We start from the raw sequence: 19,123 nt of genomic DNA, 5'->3' as shown, positions 1-19,123 counted from the left end.
TTTTTTTTTCTTTTTAATGGCCATTTTAACCGTCATAAAACAGGGTGTGCGATGGGGAGCAATGTCTCCCCATCATTTGCTAACATTTTTATGTTTAGGGAAGAGGAGAACATCTTCTTCAAAGACCCGGATGTAGCCAGACATATCTTATTGTATACTCGTTTTATAGAAGACTTGTTCATCTTGTGGGCAGGCTCCCAGGAATCTTTCTAAAATTTAATGACAACAGTAAACTCCAGGGCATCCACCATCAAGTTCACTTACCAAGTCAGCTTGACGTCCGTTAACTATTTGGACGTGCAAGTCTCCATAACTAATGGATCTATACATACAGGCTTATATACCAAACTGAGTGATCAAAATACATTCTTGCAAGCTAACAGTGATCACCCCTTAAAGTAGGTCTACCCAGATCGCAAATGATCAGGCTTTCTAGAATTATAAGCCGTAATGGGTTGGGGTTTTGGGTTTCAGGTGAACAAGCTCCTCCAAGCGAAACGCGCGTCACTTCCGGTCCGGCGCCCGACTTCCGGTACCTCCGTAACGGAGCTCCGGCGGGCGGACTCCTCTCCAGCACACGGCAAGTATCTCATACCCTTCCCTGCTGCCTCTGTCCAGCTCTCCTCAAAGGCACCATATTCCCCTGTATTTTCCAACGTTACAGGGGATGAGCACTCTCCACTCTGTGCATACGGACAGGATAGGTTGCCTAGCAACAAGTTCAGACCAAACAGCATTTGCTGGCTGTCTCCACAGATTTATTCCATGCAGATAAGGTAATTTACCAACACAGGGAGACTACTTATCAGGTGGTAATTTATGCACCAATCCTAATATCACTCTGATTACCAGCCCAGTCTGACCATTGCTAAGGAGAACTCGATTAAATTATTTACAGAGGTTCAGTACACATAGCGTGTCTTGATTAAATGATGACAAATATTGTTCTTTATGTGTACCCTCCCCGCAATTGACAGTCCACTGCTTATACTGTTTTTTGTGCTGGATTGTATGTGAAACATTATGTTCTTTATGAGACAACATATGGTATTGCTGCAAAGTACTCAGTAATTTAATTACTCATTTGTCTATTTCAGACTTACATACTTTCTAATTTCATTTACTTCAATATTATCTCCACCTGGCAATCTGCTTGGACTGTGGAAATATTGGTATATGTTGTCTTTTGCCTAGTTGATAGATAGAAGTAATTTTTGTGCCTTTATTTTCAATTATATGATATTCTATAGCTAAAAGGCTATATCTTTGCAGTATTGGTAAACTCTATTCTCGTTAGTGGGGCAATGCTCACATGCTCACTGGTATCACCACAATTTAGTTGTGGGAAATTGTGAACATATACAATGTGTATGGCCCCTTTTTGAGGCCCCCTTTATTATTATTATTTTTTCAAACCGTCCCAGTATCAATACCAGGATACTGCCCCCCCCCCCCCCCCCATGTTCGATTTTGGCCCTGCATCTACTGTATGTGAAAAATTCCCTTTCTGTTGGCTTTATTTTTACATCTAAAGCAACGGGACACATTGTCTAGACACTTTGAAGTAATTGGGAATACCTTTCCCCACCCCCTATTTTTTGACCGGCTCAAACCTATTAAGCAACTGGTTTTTCCATACGCAGATAGGTATCTACTTGACTATCTACAGTCATACCATGCTGGACATGCCCGATCTCGTCTGATCTTGGAAGCCAAGCAGCATTGGGCCTGGTCAGTACCAGAAAGGGTGACCCTCTGGGAATACTGGGTACTGTAGTATCAAGGAACACACCTTCCGTGAATATACCCTCTATTCACCAGTATTTTCCATCACAATTTCTTATTGCAGTATTTTACCTATGTTTACCTTTCTAGAAGGAGTCCGGAGTCGTTAAAGCCGGTTTTTCTTGTTTCTCTCATATGAATATACTCACGTATAAAAAATTCATAAACCAATAGAGAAAACAAGATTTACCAAATTTTCGCTCTGATTAATTTCAAATATCAATACTCGCTTAATCCTAGTGGGTGTGCACACAAACCATCTGCCACCTACTTCATACTAAGTGAGTCACATATAGTCATATCATCATTTAATACTTTTTTAATCACTCTGCTGATATATACAGCATTATTTGTGTAATTTGTCTTTTTCGTCTGATATCTAATAAAAGTTACGTTTTATCTTCATATTCACATTCACAAATATTCCATTTTCATTAACAAGTTAATTCATATAAAGTGTGCCCCAGAGAGACACTAAAACAGTCCTCGTTTTGCTTCTTTGCAAAAAAAAACCTCTAGAATTATAAGCGATCAAGCGACCTTGGAGTCTGAGCTGGACAAATTGATTGAGAAGGTCCTACAAAGGGGCTATGACCGTAATGTATTGTTAACACAAAAAAGAGAGGTCTTCTTGATGCCTAGAAGCAGCTTGAGGATACCTAAAATAAAAACACAGGAAGCGGTGATTCCATTTGTTGCTCGATACAACACTTACAGTGCGGTCATCCCTCGAGCCTCCAGAGCTTTATGGCCATTAGTTTCAACCAACAAATCTCTACCTAGCTTCAAAAATAAACGTCCAATAATGTGTTTCACACGAGGCCAAAACATCAAAGACATTGTTGTCCATTCGGACATTACAGGTTTTCAGAAAGCATTGGATAGACCACCGGGCTTCTTAAGTAGACCTCCCGGATGTTAAATGTGTCTGAAGTGCACGACATGTTCCCATATGATAACGGGACCGAGTTTTAAACACCAACATAAGGATATTTCATATAGAATCAACCATGTCCTCACCTGCACTTCCACTTATATTGTATACCTCATTGTATGCCCCTGCAATCTCTATTATGTCGGGAAATCCATCAGGTCATTGAGAGAAAGGATGGCTCTCCACAGATCCACCATTAACCACTTACCTGGCATGGTCGCATCAGATGCAACCACACCAGGCAGTGCTTTATCTGACCTGGTGACACAGGATGCGACCAGTAAGATAAACCAGGGCCGTAACTACGTGTGTGCCAAGTGGGCTTGGCACACAGCTCAGTTGCCCTGAGGGCGCACGGCCAGCGGCATGTAATGAATCAAATTGACTCATTACATGCCGCCTCTGAAGTCTGCGCCGTGCGCCGCAGCCGCGCTGGAGGAGAGAGAAGCGCCGGAGGCAGCTGAGAAGGAGGAGGAGGGAGGGGGACTGGAGCCGCAGCAGCGCTATTTCATTGGTAGTAAGCGCCGCTGCAGCATCCCCCTCTCCTTCCGTATAGGCTGCCCGGCGCTGCTGTGGATGCTGGGATGCGGTTCCTCCCTCCCAGCATCCACAGCAGCGCCAGGCAGCCTATACGGAAGGAGAGGGGGAAGCTGCAGCGGCGCTTGCTACCAATGACATAGCGCTGCTGCGGCTCCAGTCCCCCTCCCTCCTCCTCCTTGTCCGATGCCTGCACAGAGGGACGGGAGATGCCAGCACGAGGAGCCTGTCAGCGGGGAGAAGGTAAGTATATCCCTCTCTCTCTCTCTTTCTCTCTCTCTCTCTCTGGGGGACACCGTCTGCCATAATGTGTAAAAAGGGGTCCTGGCTGCTGCAATGTGTAAAAAGGGGGCCTGGCTGCTGCAATGTGTAAAAAGGGGGCCTGGCTGCTGCAATGTGTAAAAAGGGGTCCTGGCTGCCGCAATGTGTAAAAAGGGGGACTGGCTGCCGCAATGTGTAAAAAGGGGTCCTGGCTGCCGCAATGTGTAAAAAGGGGGCCTGGCTGCCGCAATGTGTAAAAAGGGGGATGGCTGCCGCAATGTGTAAAAAGGGGTCCTGGCTGCCGCAATGTGTAAAAAGGGGGACTGGCTGCCGCAATGTGTAAAAAGGGGGCCTGGCTGCCGCAATGTGTAAAAAGGGGGACTGGCTGCCGCAATGTGTAAAAAGGGAGACGGGCTGCCGCAATGTGTAAAAAGGGGGACTGGCTGCCGCAATGTGTAAAAAGGGGGACTGGCTGCCGCAATGTGTAAAAAGGGGGCCTGGCTGCCGCAATGTGTAAAAGGGGGGACTGGCTGCCGCAATGTGTAAAAAGGGGGACTGGCTGCCGCAATGTGTAAAAAGGGGGACTGTCTGCTGTAATGTGTAAAAAGGGGGACGCTGTCTGCTGTAATGTATAAAAGGGGCTCTACCTGGTATAGTGGCGCTACTGTGCACCGTAATTTGAATAATGGAGACTACTGTGCACCGTAGTATGAATTGCTATTATTTTGTGGCCACGCCCCTTCCCCGTGAAGCCACGCCCCTATATATTTTTCACGCGCCTACGCCGCGCACTGCCCCTGTCTTACATGGGGGGGCGCCAATGTCGTTTCTTGCACACAGCGCTTAAATGCCTAGTTATGGCACTGAAATAAACAGTAATAGCAGTGGCAGGGAAACTTCTGAACCCTCCCCCACTGATTGCCGTGCTGCTGATGGCTATGGCAAGGCATGACCCCTACCCCCCCCCCCCCCCTTCCTCTCCCCTCCAGTCGCTGCAGGCAATAGCAGCCGCTGGGGAAGTGTAAATTAACCCCCCACACACACACTACCCTTCTGTATACCTGTAGGCTGCCCCGACATTCTAATTGAAAGCCGCAATGTTCCGATTTCAAATATTAAAAAAAATGTCTTTTTCTTTTTTTTTACTAAAATCATTTTATATGATGTTTAAAACACATTCTTCACCTAACTGACTAATAAAAAATAAAAAAACAATTTCTGAGCGGTTTTTGGGGGAAAAAATTGTCAGTTAAGTGGTTAAGCAGGCTATTTCTAGTAAAGGTTCAGATCAGCCAGTGGTGAGACACTTTGCTGAAAAGGGACACTCCCTCAGTGACTTTAAATAAACATCTGGTGATTGATCACATCCCTAAAAACCTTAGAGGAGGTGATCAAGAAGGTAACCTGCTTTGCGCAGAGGCCAGGTGGATCTTTGAGTTAGGAACTATCAACCCTAGGGGCCTCAAAGAACTGATGGCGTGGAACTTATTTGTACACATCTAACTATTTACTGTTCAGTGATCCCTGAAATGCTACAATCTACTACCGGATTAAAAACTATAGAATCAGCTAATTTTTCCTGTATTGTTCTACATGTTCTTTCTCCCCTTTTTTTCTGTTCTGGAAATCTTTAGCTACTTATATCTAGTAGTTCTGTCACTTAGGGGCCGGGGTTAGTCAGGCCCATGCGCTATACTGTGTATTATTAGTGCTACACATTGGGAGCCTTTAACTAGGTAATCACGGTTTGCAACGGTTAACTTTCAGTTTATATCTTTGTTTACTTTATATACATTTTTTTATATATTTTTTTTCCATATTTTTACTCCATCTCTAAACTTAGATTCACTTGAGGTGACAGATTTTAAGTGAGTAGCGAACCAGCATTATTTGTCACACATGAGACACTTTTTGCAAGATGGGTGTTTTACCCACCTTGATTATTATAGAATTTTGTCTTATGGTAATTTTCACCCATAGTGTATTCCCCTAGGGGACTCCCCTCACTTTTTTATATAGATCTTGTCACACCGTTACATCAAAATTACCTGGCATTTAAAACATGCCGTAGTCACTTTTTAACACAGATAACTTTATTATATATTGCCAAATTAACTTTCTTCCATATTCTGTTTTAAAGTTATTATTCTTAAAGTTATTATTCGTATACAGTGATCCAACTGTTAGAGTAGTGCTACTGATGATGGGACACTGTAATCAATCACCCATCTTTCTCTTACGTCCTAGAGGATCCCGAGGTCCATTTAGTACCATGGGGTATAGACGGGTCCTTTGGGAGCCACTGTCACTTTAAGAGTTTAATAGTGTGGGCTGGCTCCTCCCTCTATGCCCCTCCTACCAGACTCAGTTTAGAAAATGTGCCAGGAGGAGCCGGTCACAGCTAGGGGAGCTCCTATGAGTTTTTCTAGTTTTATTTTTTTTCTAAGAGTTGTTAGGTACAGGAAGGCTGCTGGCAACAGCCTTCCTGCTTCGTGGGACTTAGGGGGGAGTAGGAACCAACTCTTGAAGTTAATGGTTCTCTATTTCCGCTGACAGGACACTGAGCTCCTGAGGGTGCTGATCGCAAGCCCACGAGGTGACTGCTCACTCTCGCAGCACGGCCGCCACCCCCTAACAGAGCCAGAAGAAAGAAGAGTGGTGAGTTCAGCGCCGGCGGCCTGGTTAGTGGGTCGCCGGCGGGAATGGTGGCACAAGGGTGGGAGCGCAGCTTTGTTAGGCTGCGCTCCATGAATGCTCAGCAACATATCTATGTAGACGCAGCTGAGGGGCGTCCTGGGCCAGCGCGATCACCCTAACACTGGTGAAGCAGCTAACAGGGGCTAATCCCACTGTTAGCACTAAAGACCTCAGGCCAGTATAATCATAGTGTGCGGGAAGCCGCGCGCCATTACAGGGGGCGGGGCTTCTCAGAGCAGATCCAGCACTCACCAGCGCCATTTTCTCCCTGCAGAACGCTGAAACACGCTGAAAGTGAGCGCTGACCCTCCACATAACTCCAGTTACTGCGGTACCAGGGTGTTATAGACAGGGGGGGAGGGTGTAGTTAGTGCTATTTAACCTATTAAGGTTATTTAGTCTGCGCCGGGCTGTTATCATAATAACTGCTCCACTGGGGCGCTGTGTGGCTGGCTCCTTATACTCTGTGACTCTTTGAAGGTACTCTGGGGGAAACCGTGTCTGACATTTTCCTGTATGTGTGAGTGTATGTGTATATATCCACATTGCCATGTCTAAGGGCTCTGTATCATGTGCTGCAGAGTGTGTATCTTCTCCTGAGGAGTCTATCCCATGTACTCAGGACTGCAATGTGCTTTCCCACCCTTCCGAATCCGAACCCCCATAGGTGGATTCTTTAAGGGGAATGATATCCCAGATTTCATCAAGGATGTCACATAATGAGAAAGAGACACAGTTTTTGAGAAAGTCTGTAGAGGGTTTGCAGCATTCTGTTCCTACTTCCTCAAATACCCCACCTACATACCCTAAAAAACGTACACTTGCCCAAATAATGCAAGTTGATACTGATACCGGTTCAGGGGGACGGTGATGGGGATATGTAGGGGGGGATGCATCCCTTGCTAAGGGGGTGCAGCTGATAATTGAAGCAATTAGGGATGTGTTGCATATTACTGAGAAGGTACCTGAGCCGGAAGAGGAATCTTATTGTACGGAAAATAAGAAATCCTCCCTCACCTTCCCTGCTTCTAAAGAGCTAAACGCTTTATGTGAAAAATCCTGGGAAAACCCAGAGAAAAAATTCCAGATCCCTAAAAGAATTCTCATTGCTTTTCCTTTCCCTGAAGAGGATAGAAAGAAATGGGAAAACCCACCTATAGTAGACGCTTCTGTATCTAGGTTGTCTAAAAAGGTGGTTTTACCCGTCCTTGGTTCAACCTTCCTAAAAGAGCCGGCTGACCGCAAGATTGAGACTGCGCTCAAATCTCTATACACTGCTACAGGTGTGGCTTTAAGGCCCACTATTGCTTGTGCGTGGATTTCTAAAGCCATAGTAAAGTGGTCAGGCACATTACTAAAGGACTTAGATACTATGGATAGGAGTGACATTGATTTGTTTTTGCGTCACATACAGGATTCTGCTGGGTTCATGGTGGAGGCCATGAAAGATCTTTGTATGCTGAATGCAAGGGCTACTTCCATGGCGGTTTCAGCACGCAGAGGACTCTGGCTATGCCAATGGAGTGCGGATGCAGAATCTAAGAAAAGTGTCAGGCTATGTTTGGGGACGCATTGGATGCGTAAATTTCCATGGCAACTGGGGGTAAGTCAATCTTTCTCCCGTCAGCAGCTCCACTGACTTATCCTACGTCCACACTGCAGTCCTATCGGACCGCAAAATTTAAAAAATCCAAATCCCCTTCCACCTTCTTTAGGGGTGGTCGGGGGAAAATCCCAAAAACCTGCACCAACAGGTTCTCAGGAACAGAAACCAGGTTCTGTTTCCTTAAAATCTTCAGCATGACGGTGGACCTCCCAGCCTGGAGATCAGGCACGTGGGAGCAAGACTGAAAAATTTCAGTCACATCTGTGCGTCATCAGGCTTAGACCCCTGGGTGACACACATTGTTACCCAGGGCTACACACTGGAGTTTCAGGAACTCCCACCTCACAGATTCTTAAAATCAGGCTTACCAAGTTTCGCTGACAGAAAGTGTTATCCTACAGGAAGTCATTCAAAAATTGGTCAAAGCATATGTTATTGTACCAGTTCCACCTCACCTACACCACAAGGGTTATTACTCAAACCTGTTTGTGGTGCCGAAACTGGATGGTTCGGTAAGGCCGATTTTAAACCTAAAGTCATTGAACCCCTACTTAAGGGAATTCAAATTCAAGATCAAGTCTCTGAGAACGGTGATCTCAGGTCTGGAAGAGGGGGAATTCTTAGTATCCCTCGATATCAAGGATGCATACCTTTCTTTCATTCCGATCTGGCCGCCTCACCAGGCTTATCTCAGATTTGTGCTGCTGGAAGATCCGAGGCCTCTTCCTCTTCAAGAGGACCTTCTGCAACAGGGGCCATTCACTTATCAAGACTTACCGTGGCTACATTTGATGGCATGGAGTTTGAACGCCAGATATTAGCTTGGAAGGGCATTCTGAAAAAGGTAATTCCTACCGTAATAAAAGCTAGTAAGGGAGTTATGTCTAAACATTACCATCGGATTTGGAAAAGGTATGTGTCTTGGTGTGAATCCAAGAAGTTTCCTACGGTGGAGTTCCAACTGGGACGGTTTCTCCTCTTTCTGCAAGCAGGTGTGGATGTGGGCCTACGCTTGGGCTCCATAAAAGTCCAGATTTCGGCCTTGTCCATTTTCTCCCTGAGATTCAGACATTCTTGAAAGGGGTTCTGCACATCCAACCACCCTTTGTGCCTCCTACGGCACCTTGGGATCTTAATGTGGTGCTGCTGTTCCTGCAATCGGATTGGTTCAAACCTTTGCAGGAGGTGGACGTCAAGTTTCTTACTTATAAGGTGGTCACACTGTTGGCATTGGCATCTGCAAGTCGTGTGTCAGAATTAGGGGCATTGTCATGCTAGAGCCCCTTTTTTATTTTACATGAAGATAGGGCTGAGCTCAGAATGCGTTAGCAGTTTCTTCCAAAGATTGTGTCTGCTTTTCATATCAACCAACCTATTGTGGTGCCAGTGGCTACTGACTCCTCAATTACCTCAAAGTCCTGATAATGTCTATATTATCTTAAAACACAAAGCTATACCTCTTGGTACACTTTTACAGTTGAGCCGCTATGGCCGCTAGACTTAATACACGTGCTACGCACTCTGTACGCTATTTGCGTACAAAGTCCCGTACGTGCTACGTACTTGGCGTACACACGCTGCGCTGATAGTACAGAGTTGTTAATGATACAATGTAATGATTTGATTATACTTTAAACCTTTAACAGCAAAGTACTGCAACGATGTTATACCTTAAACCTTAAGTAGCGCTGACGGTATAAAGTACCCGCAGTGCGTACACCTTATCAAAACGTATACACCTTATACAGATAAATACACTTTAAAACCCTGCAGGAAAGTGAGGACACTACACCGGTTTCATGTTGAAACCACAGGGTTCTAAGGCCACTGTGGATTAATTCCAAAAGGCAAAACAATACAAGTTATACACTACAGGCTAACAAGATAAGTCTAAACAGAATAATGGCTACAGAGAATGTACATACGTGAGAATGTTCACAAGCGCAACCCGTCTGGTCCTCCGCTTATCAGGTAGAAAGCGTTCAGAGTCTTGTGTGACCAAGCCTGCTGCAAGCTCTCTTTATTCACTTCATCCAAAACATAATACAATAGACACTGTGTGCTCTTCTTCCATTGGTTAGGGGGTGAGACATGTCCTGTGCACCGGGGACCATTGGTCAGTTCAAGAAGTGGGCGATGGCTAGGACTTGAGATGTGGTTTCTATTGTTTCTGATCTTCCAAACAACCTCGGCTCCTGGGCATTGTTCACCCTTTGTTTGTTCCTTCCTTTCAGGTGAGACAATGACAACTCAGCACTCATAGAAACCTGGCCATCTTAGTAAACAAAGGTGTTTGCCCTCTTCATAGAATCTCAAAGCTTAGTGTAAATAAGGCCATTGTATCTCAGTCTGTGGGAGATTTAATTTATGTGTGACTGGGTTTCATTGTCGTTCCCTCCACATTCATAATATATATTAAATACAATTTATATCTATATTCTACTTCTGCACATAATCATACGCAGGAACATGCGATCTTTCTCTAACCAACACCAGAATGTTTCCCTTAAAATACCCTACAGCTGGATACCAAACATCACCTTATAGCCTTAGTCTGTCCCCTCTTATCCTGCAAAGGTGAATCCCTTTGTTCTGGACTTGTTGATGTGGTACAAGGGAGCTATATCTAAAATGTACACTATTTGGGTTAAAATATGTAACGTTCTAATAACCCTCTATGCGTTCACAAACTCTACCGTAAACGCGCATACCACGCTCTAAGGCGCATGGCCGTGGGGAGCTACATTACGCAAATTGCGGATATGTCCACGCACAGCAGACTGAGTGCACGCACAGTGGGCATGTGCATGGGGTTAGTACATGGGGCATGCATTACAATATTTTTCGACTTTGACAGTCCACCCTTTGGCAGTCAACAATAACTGCCACTATCTAAACATTAAACAGAAAAATATACAATACAATATCTACAGATTGGATGGTAGGAGGAGAGGTGTAGGTGGGAAATGTCTGACCTAGTGAAAAAGTAAAAGCATGTATGTATGAAATCCATGTCTGAGGGGCATGTATCATCGTGCCGTATATGTTCTAAATAAGCTTTGAGGTATTGCGAAGTATACATTAAATCCTTCTTATCCCGTATTAAGGGTCTGTAAGTGGGCCAACAAACACTACCGAGCTCTTTTCGGCTTTTTGTTTCAACAAATGGGGTGCACATTTAGTTGATGATACATGAAGGGGGGACACATGTGAATGCTAATATATATATGGATATTACCTATCGACTATGTGTGACACTACCTGAAGGTTGTAGAGATGAAGATAAGACACATTACATTATACATTCACATAACATTTACATTTACGTTCACATAACATTTGTGCAATCGTTCTTGGGTGTTGATTGAAGTCTTGTCCGTGTGGGTGTATCTTTGCTATGAGTGTCAATCAAAATCTTTAGAGTGTCCATTAAAGTCTTTAGAGTGTCCATTAAAGTCTTTAGAGTGTCCATTAAAGTCTTTTCAAGATGGATGTATTTTCGCTGAGGGAAAACAAAGGAGAAACGGGTAAAAGAAACGGACCGTGGAATCACATCTTATCACAACATTGTCTCTATTGATGGGTCATAAATTAAATCAGTTGTTGTAACAATGCCCCCGCTCCTTAAACTCATCACTTTGGTACTATGCTTGCGCCGCGTTAAAACTCGAACACACCTAAATATCAAACCAATCATTATGACAACTCCCAGGATACAAAGGAGAAATTTTCCTACACTCACGATAACATTTTGAGCCCATTCTCCTAAACATGAGAACCAATTGCGTGGGTTCAACCATGAGACCCAGCCGGTCAGTTCATTACTCACAGCAGTAAGGGTAAGGTTGTGTCTCCTTCGGAACTCCCACTTCAACTGTAAGATATCGTCCATCTTTTGATCGATGACCTCGGTTGGGTCATCAGTGCTGTTTGTAATATACGTACAGCACTTCACACCATACTGAGTTGCTAAAGTGACGCAGTACCCGCCTGTCACCGCTGTGATGTAATTGAGGACCATCCTGTGCTGGATCAGTTCCGTTTTGTAAGCTTGCAACTCCCTCCCTGTATACCTGAAGGTGTCATCATACAGCTCAGTGATATTATCTATCAGGTTCGCTAGCGCATGAATATACCTATAATTTATAATTCCTCTGGCGGTACGGGTGATGTCTAATGCGAGTAGGAATTGAATCCCGGTGGATTCGTGGATCAAATCAGAGGCTGCGTGCTCTGTCCTATCTATAAGGTGTCTCTTAACGATGTGTTCATAGTGAGTGTGAGTGTAAGGAGCTTGAGCACTGCGGTGAACGTCTTTCATCTTATCATGGGTTATGGTCATAACCTCTGGCAACACTCTTCCAATGTAACACAATCCCTCTGAGTTTGGGGCAAGCCACTTATTAGCCTTCCTCCCACATATGAAATAAGCATCATCGGGGAGAACATATGGGACAGAATATGACATTACCATATTGCAAACTTTCCAAGTGAAAAATCCTATCCCTATCTCTCTCATCTGTTCAGTACACGTATCAGGCTGTATGATATGCGCACAGTACCCTGGTGATACTTCTCCAACCCGCATGGTCCTACTTCCTAGAGTATACCTATACCGAAAATACCTTCCACTGTTGGCTATTTGGCGTATAAGTTCAGGGTCTACAGGCATTCTGTCAGCTCTGTGTGAAAATGCCATGGTTTGGTTATTCCATGTCACTTCCCAATTTCCCGGCTTTCGGGAATTTGAAATGTTGAAACATACTAAGGACCTATCCACATGATATTGGTGGAGCTTCAGACTAGGGGGCTTAGAAATATTAAATTTCTTGGCCACCGGTCTCCCACCCCGTAATTTAAGTACCTCATCTATTGTTAATGGATACGGTACTAGTCCTGACTTGCTCTGTCCTTGAGGTACTTGTGAGCACATCCAGCATTCTGTTTGGTTTAAAACCTTACCCACTAATGAGTGATAGTCACTCAATGGATGACGGTCCATGTTGATATTAAAGCTGGACTGACATCTCTGGATGCACCCGTCCTCAACTATGTTTTCACAGTTTCTACAGATACAATTTTCTTCAGCCAATAACCCTTCACAGTGTCTCCTAGTTTCTTGACTACCAGATCGTTTTCTGATACTCGCCTTTGCTCAGTGAATGTGTTGCTCTTGGAATTCTACAAATCCGTCCTTGTCATCAGAACCCATTCCAGATCCTTTCTCGACCTCTCTGGTACTCTCACCGAAACAGACTGTTCTCGTCAACAACAGGATTAACAGGAAAACCGGGAATGCAGTCTCTTGGGGTAAGTCCATCTTGTTAAGGGGAGAGAAAGGGAACATGAAGGGGGAGGAAAGGAAGGTAATGGGAGATGGAGAAAATAATAAAAAGGAAAAAGAAAACTGGTGCGTCAACCGCCTCTGGTCTTGTTGTTCTCCGTGCTCAGGTGCCGTCTCAACAGTGCTGCCTCTCAGTCTTCCCGGAACAGACACTCCAGTGATACGCTATTCTTTCCGAGTCAGCGACCTTTCTGTAGGGAACATAAATCCTGTATTACAATGTGTTTAACTGTTGTGTGAAATAAACCATCTGTGGAAAATGAAAAAAGAGAGAGAGAATAATAAAAAGAAAATTTGTCAGATTTGCATTCACCATCAGGCTGTCACACCATCATGTCTATCGGTATCTCTGCACAGTCTCCCTTCACCAGTATTTCCACTCTCCACCCTCTGTGCATGGCCAGGCACAATGATGCTGGTGAGATATACTGGGGTTGGGCAGACCTCTGAAAAGACCGAGTAGACATGTGACGTTTGAGCTGTAAATCTGTCGGTGAACGTCAGAGATGAAGAGGAAACTTTAAAAGATAAATCACAGAGTTTATCTGGCCGCCCCTGTATCTACAAGAAATGATCTACCAACTACATCAACTGTGACCTCAGGTTTACTACCAAGGCTAGCAATTAACTTCACTGGCTGCAGACTACAGGTGTGGCCCAAAATTTTTCCTATGTGATCCCTGATCCCAATTACGTGTATCATAACTTTGCTCGTGTTCTTGTCTAGGGGGTCTGAATTTATGTGTGCTGTTACAATTGCTGGCATAATGCCCTTCCCTTTTACACAGATAACAAACTCTTGGCTTCCTCCACGTGCCAGGGGCCTGGGGTTTTGGTCGAGTTGATGCTTTTTCCAGTGCTTGAATGCTCATCACCATCAACCGCTCTCCCTGTGCTTCCCTGGTTCTTTGGATATTACGGTCATGCTCGATAGCGGACTCTCTTAATGCAGCCACCAAAATACCTCTCCAGTTAGGTAGAGAGGTTTGTACCCTGGTTCTTAGTGTGTCTTTTAACCCGTCCATTAATACGGACACAGCTACCTCTCTATGATGTACATTTTCCTTAATGTCCTCGATCCCAGTGTATCTAGCCATTTCCTGCAGTGCTCGATGGAAATATTCAGAAGCCGTTTCACCTTCTTTTTGTCTAATGGAGAAGATTTTATTCCACTTGACAACAGTTGGGAAATATACTCCTAATTGCAGATTGATCTGTCGTACATTCTCCTGAGTGTATTCATCAGTGAGTGATACTTCTACATCTAATTTACAATCAGTAATGAATTTCGCAGGGTCAATATTGGAGGGTAAACATGCCCGTAGCACTGTTCGCCAATCTTTGTTTGTTGGTTCGGTGGCGTTACCTAGTTCTCTAATAAACCTCTGGCATGCGGCTAGATCCTTTCTGGGATCGGGAAATTCAGACATAATTGTCCTCAATTCTGTCCGGGACCAAGGACAATGCATAGCAATGTTCCTGACAGGAGTGATTCCCTGAGCGTCAGTCTTCCCATTGGGGACTGCGATCACCCTGACAGGATTTAGTTCAATTACACCATTTTGTGTTGACTCTACAATGTGAGGTGCTATTATCTCTGCATAATGTACAGTACCGTACTTACCTGTGGACACGACCTCACTTATCCCTCCGCTAGGGGGCTTTACTACTGCTCTTACCGGTTGGGCCGTGCCCACCTGGGTGTATGGTGGCTGCTAGAGAAAGTGCCGATATCGTGCTGGGTTCATCTTCTTGCTTGTAGTCCTGAGGGAAGTTCAAAATGGGATGCAACTTGCACGGGTTAGAATTAATACATTTATCAGTTTTACTCTTATCGTCATTAATACATTTATCAACTTTACTCTTATCATATATCGGTATGCCATTGTCTGTAGCCACTTTCTTCCCTGTAATATACGGTGGTGGTGGTGCGGTTGCCATCAATTTCCTGCTAGGGTTGGAACCGGCTGTGTAAGCTAGTTCCCTCTGCATATCACTCTCTCGTTGCCATAAATGTAAACAGTTTGAGTGTCTGATCCTTTCTTTTCGGGATTTTAACAGACATATCCTAAGCCTTAGATTATGCAACACCTCTGAATCAAAACTACCTATCCCAGGAAATGGTGCTTTATCCCCCATAGTCATTCGTGTCCATTCATCACAAAAGGTCTCAGTGTGGGGATCATACTTCCCCCACATTACTAACCGAGCTGACCCCCTGGGTCTGAAATCTGCAGTCTGAACCCTGACTGAGGAACGTCCCTGTGTTGTGCACTTGGCTTCCATTGTGGACCTTTTTAACACGGGAAAACTTCCTAAAATGCACCAAACACAGTAGTCTACCGGTGGAAGTCCTCAAAGTTCTTCCACTAACTTCTTCTGCTCCGAGTATCACGGATCCGCCTTATTTAGCAGACACGTGTAGCCGTTGCAGGCCCTACTTCAGCCTATATCCCCTGGGCCTTTTGGGTACCCAGTGAATATCTGCCTCTGGAGATTTTCCTGAGAGACCGGCGAAAACTCCCTAAACCTTTACTTTACCCAAATCACGCTTGCATGTGCTTCACATAACGCTTATGATGATGAGATTTACGCACAAATATGCAAAACTTCGTATCACGTTGCGTCGTGTTGCCCATACAACCGTGCGGTCCAATCGTACTGCTTATTGACACTTGCTATCTATAAGTGGTAGGATCACTGGAGTCTCCACACTGTGCTCCAAAACAGCCGAAGCGTAATACCACGAAAACTTTATCACACTCCGTTGCACGTATTCACCTAGACCGTGCTCACCACGTTTTCACCTAGACCGTGCTTCACCTAGTTTCACCAAGTTTCACCAAGCTTCACCAAACTCACCAAGTTCACCAAGCGGGATTCAATACATTCACACCTTATTCAGCCCACACTAACATTCTATAGTTTTCTGATCAGAAAAATATCTTTTCCTGTTAACTGATAGCTTTCCCCAGAGGTACTACAGTAAAAAAGGTTTTTAAACTAAATATTGGAAACTGATCAATTTGTGCTATTAACGCATGGTTACCGTCTTGCGCCTAAACTAAAACAATGCTATTGTGTGATTTGTATTTAGCGGTCGTACTTTTACGCATGTTGCGTGAACACGCCACGTGCGTACGTCCTTACGTTGCGTACGCAGTCCCGTACACTGTCCGAGACACGTGTACAAAGGCCATACGTCCGCAATACTACAAATCCCACACTTCTATAAATGTAAACGATATTTAACTATAATCGCTCACTTAACACTACACACAGTTTCTTTCTGTATAAACCTTTACAACTAGGCCAGGCTGTGTGTGCGTCTTACACTTCCTTCCTTAAATATTAACTCTATATTTTAACTAAATAGCAACAATTTTTTCAGTACAGGTCAAAATGAATCTAGTAATCGCTAATTCAAATGGTATGAATCAGATTAGATAGCTATCTTGCAGAACATACATTGATATAAACACACACATAATTATAATATTATATATATGTACCATTCACTGGTCTCCTGAGACTCATTTACCCATTAAGTGCTTCTAATTTGCATATGAATGCTATGTGCTATTGGCTGCCTGTAAAGGTGTTTTTTTTTCCACTGCTAGGAAAAAGCCGTTACACACGTTAATTTGCATTTCAATGGCTATCTTATAGCAAGCAGAGTTAACTGAATCTTAGAGGTAAAAGAAAAAAAAACTTTGTTTATATCTGTGTGTCGTTCTTACATCAAGTATTCATCTTATTATTAACTTTCATTAAGCCCCAACTGAAACTATTTGTAATTGACTATGGCATGCGTTAAATAAATGCATTGGTAACTAATAAATGGTGATTTCTTTTTGACCAGGGAGGGCTGATTATTCTTGGCAGTGAAAATCAGCCATTTAGAAAATGACCTTCCCAACATGGCCGCTGCTCCTCCCCCTTCCACATCCATGAGGGTTACACAAAATGGTGGACAGGCCATGTGGTTAGTCCAAAATGGAGGACAAACCCTGCGGCTTCCTTTGTCACAAAGAAATCACACATCATACAAGCCCCTGAAGTTATTTTAGGCCTGAGTTAAACATAAAAACTATATCAAGGCTTTTGCAGCAACTTTTAAATGTACTTTTACCCTACTTAACAGATAAGCAATCCAATCTGAATCAAACACAATATGACTCATTTGAACCTTGTTTTGCAACAATATGATCAGATATGCAGAGTACAGGTGTATGCTTGTATTGTGTGCGCATTTGGCGTCAAACAGAAATTTACAGATTTTAAAATAGCTTTGCATTCTTACCTTCCAGATCCCACCAGCATCCCAACAAATCTTACAGAGCAGACGCTTATCTTATCAGCACTAGTGTATCCACCAACCAAGAGAAGGTTTATGTGGGATACCTTCCCGCCCTTTGCTGATGGAAAAAAGTCTGCTGTACCCTGCTAGGCTGTGGGTATGAGGAGAACAAGGACGAGCTCCCAATTGATAATGTCTATATTATCTTAAAATACAAAGCTATACCTCTTGATACACTTTTACCGTTGAGCCGCTATGGGCGCTAGACTTAATACACGTGCTACGCACTCTGTACGCTATTTGCGTACAAAGTCCCGTACGTGGTACGTACTTGGCGTACACACGCTGCGCTGATAGTACAGAGTACGCACAGCACACGCACACACAATTGATAACCTTAAAACCTTGTTAATGATACAATGTAATGATTTGATTATACTGTAAACCTTTAACAGCAAAGTACTGCAACAATGTTATACCTTAAATCTTAAGTAGCGCTGACGGTATAAAGTACCCGCAGTGCGTACACCTTATCAAAACGTATACACCTTATACAGATAAATACACTTTAAAACCCTGCAGGAAAGTGAGGACACTACACCGGTTTGATGTTGAAACCACAGGGTTCTAAGGCCACTGTGAATTAATTCCAAAAGGCAAAACAATACAAGTTATACACTACAGGCTAACAAGATAAGTCTAAACAGAATAATGGCTACAGAGAATGTACATACGTGAGAATGTTCGCAAGCGCAACCCGGCCGGTCCTCCGCTTATCAGGTAGAAAGCGTTCAGAGTCTTGTGTGACCAAGCCTGCTGCAAGCTCTCTTTATTCACTTCATCCAAAACATAATACAATAGACACTGTGTGCTCTTCTTCCATTGGTTAGGGGGTGGGACCAGAGCTGGATTAAGGCTTTGGGGGGCCGGTGGGCACTTAATACTGGGGGGCCCTAAAGATTAACATTTTTGGATCGGGTCTTAGGAGGTCATTTAGATCCGATCGCTGCTGTGTGTTTTCGCACAGCGGGTGATCAGATCCGAACTGTGCGTGCGTATGTACCACAATGCGCAGTCGCGTCGGACAGCTACAACGGGCATAGGTGGTCAGCGACGGGATGGTGCGAAGGAACCATTCGCACGGACGTTCGCAAGGTGATTGACAGGAAGAGGCCATTTTCAGGGAGCTTCCGGAAAAACGCAGACGGGCTTAAGCGTTTTCAGGGAGGGTGTCTGACGTCAGCTCCAGCCCCGATCAGTAGGAATCCATCGCACTGGAAGAGTAAGTCCCAGGTTGCGTAGAGACTGCACACACTGCTTTTATCAGCTCAGCTGCACATGTGATCTCACACTTGCACAGCCAAAATACACTCCCCTGTAGGTGGCGACTATCTGAATGCAGGACAGCAAAAAACGCTGCCCAGAGATCAGATCTGAATGACCTCCTTAGTGCGCAAGCCTTCAGTGTGCACATAAACTGGGGTGTGGCCACAAGTCACACGCCCATTTCACTTCATGCTTCCCCAGCAGCCCCAGCCTCATGCGCACAGTAGTTGGGAGCATTATGTCCCTCCCTCTGCTCCTGCCCACTGATGGGACAGAACCCAAAAAACAGTACTGTCCCATCACATTGTGATTGTTGGGGCGATATGCATATGC

At 44.3% G+C, this 19,123-nt stretch overlaps 1 pseudogene; it reads left to right on the top strand.

Annotated features, from left to right (window-relative positions):
• Window positions 1-1,661: 1,661 nt before the first annotated feature.
• On the top strand, window positions 1,662-1,780 carry LOC134946424 (5S ribosomal RNA; annotated as a pseudogene).
• The last annotated feature ends 17,343 nt before the right edge of the window (window positions 1,781-19,123 follow it).

The sequence above is a fragment of the Pseudophryne corroboree genome, chromosome 7 (assembly GCF_028390025.1).
Source record: "Pseudophryne corroboree isolate aPseCor3 chromosome 7, aPseCor3.hap2, whole genome shotgun sequence".
Taxonomy (NCBI): Eukaryota; Metazoa; Chordata; class Amphibia; order Anura; family Myobatrachidae; genus Pseudophryne; species Pseudophryne corroboree.
Note: the sequence above shows the minus strand (reverse complement) of the source record. Positions and strands in the feature narration are given on the sequence as shown.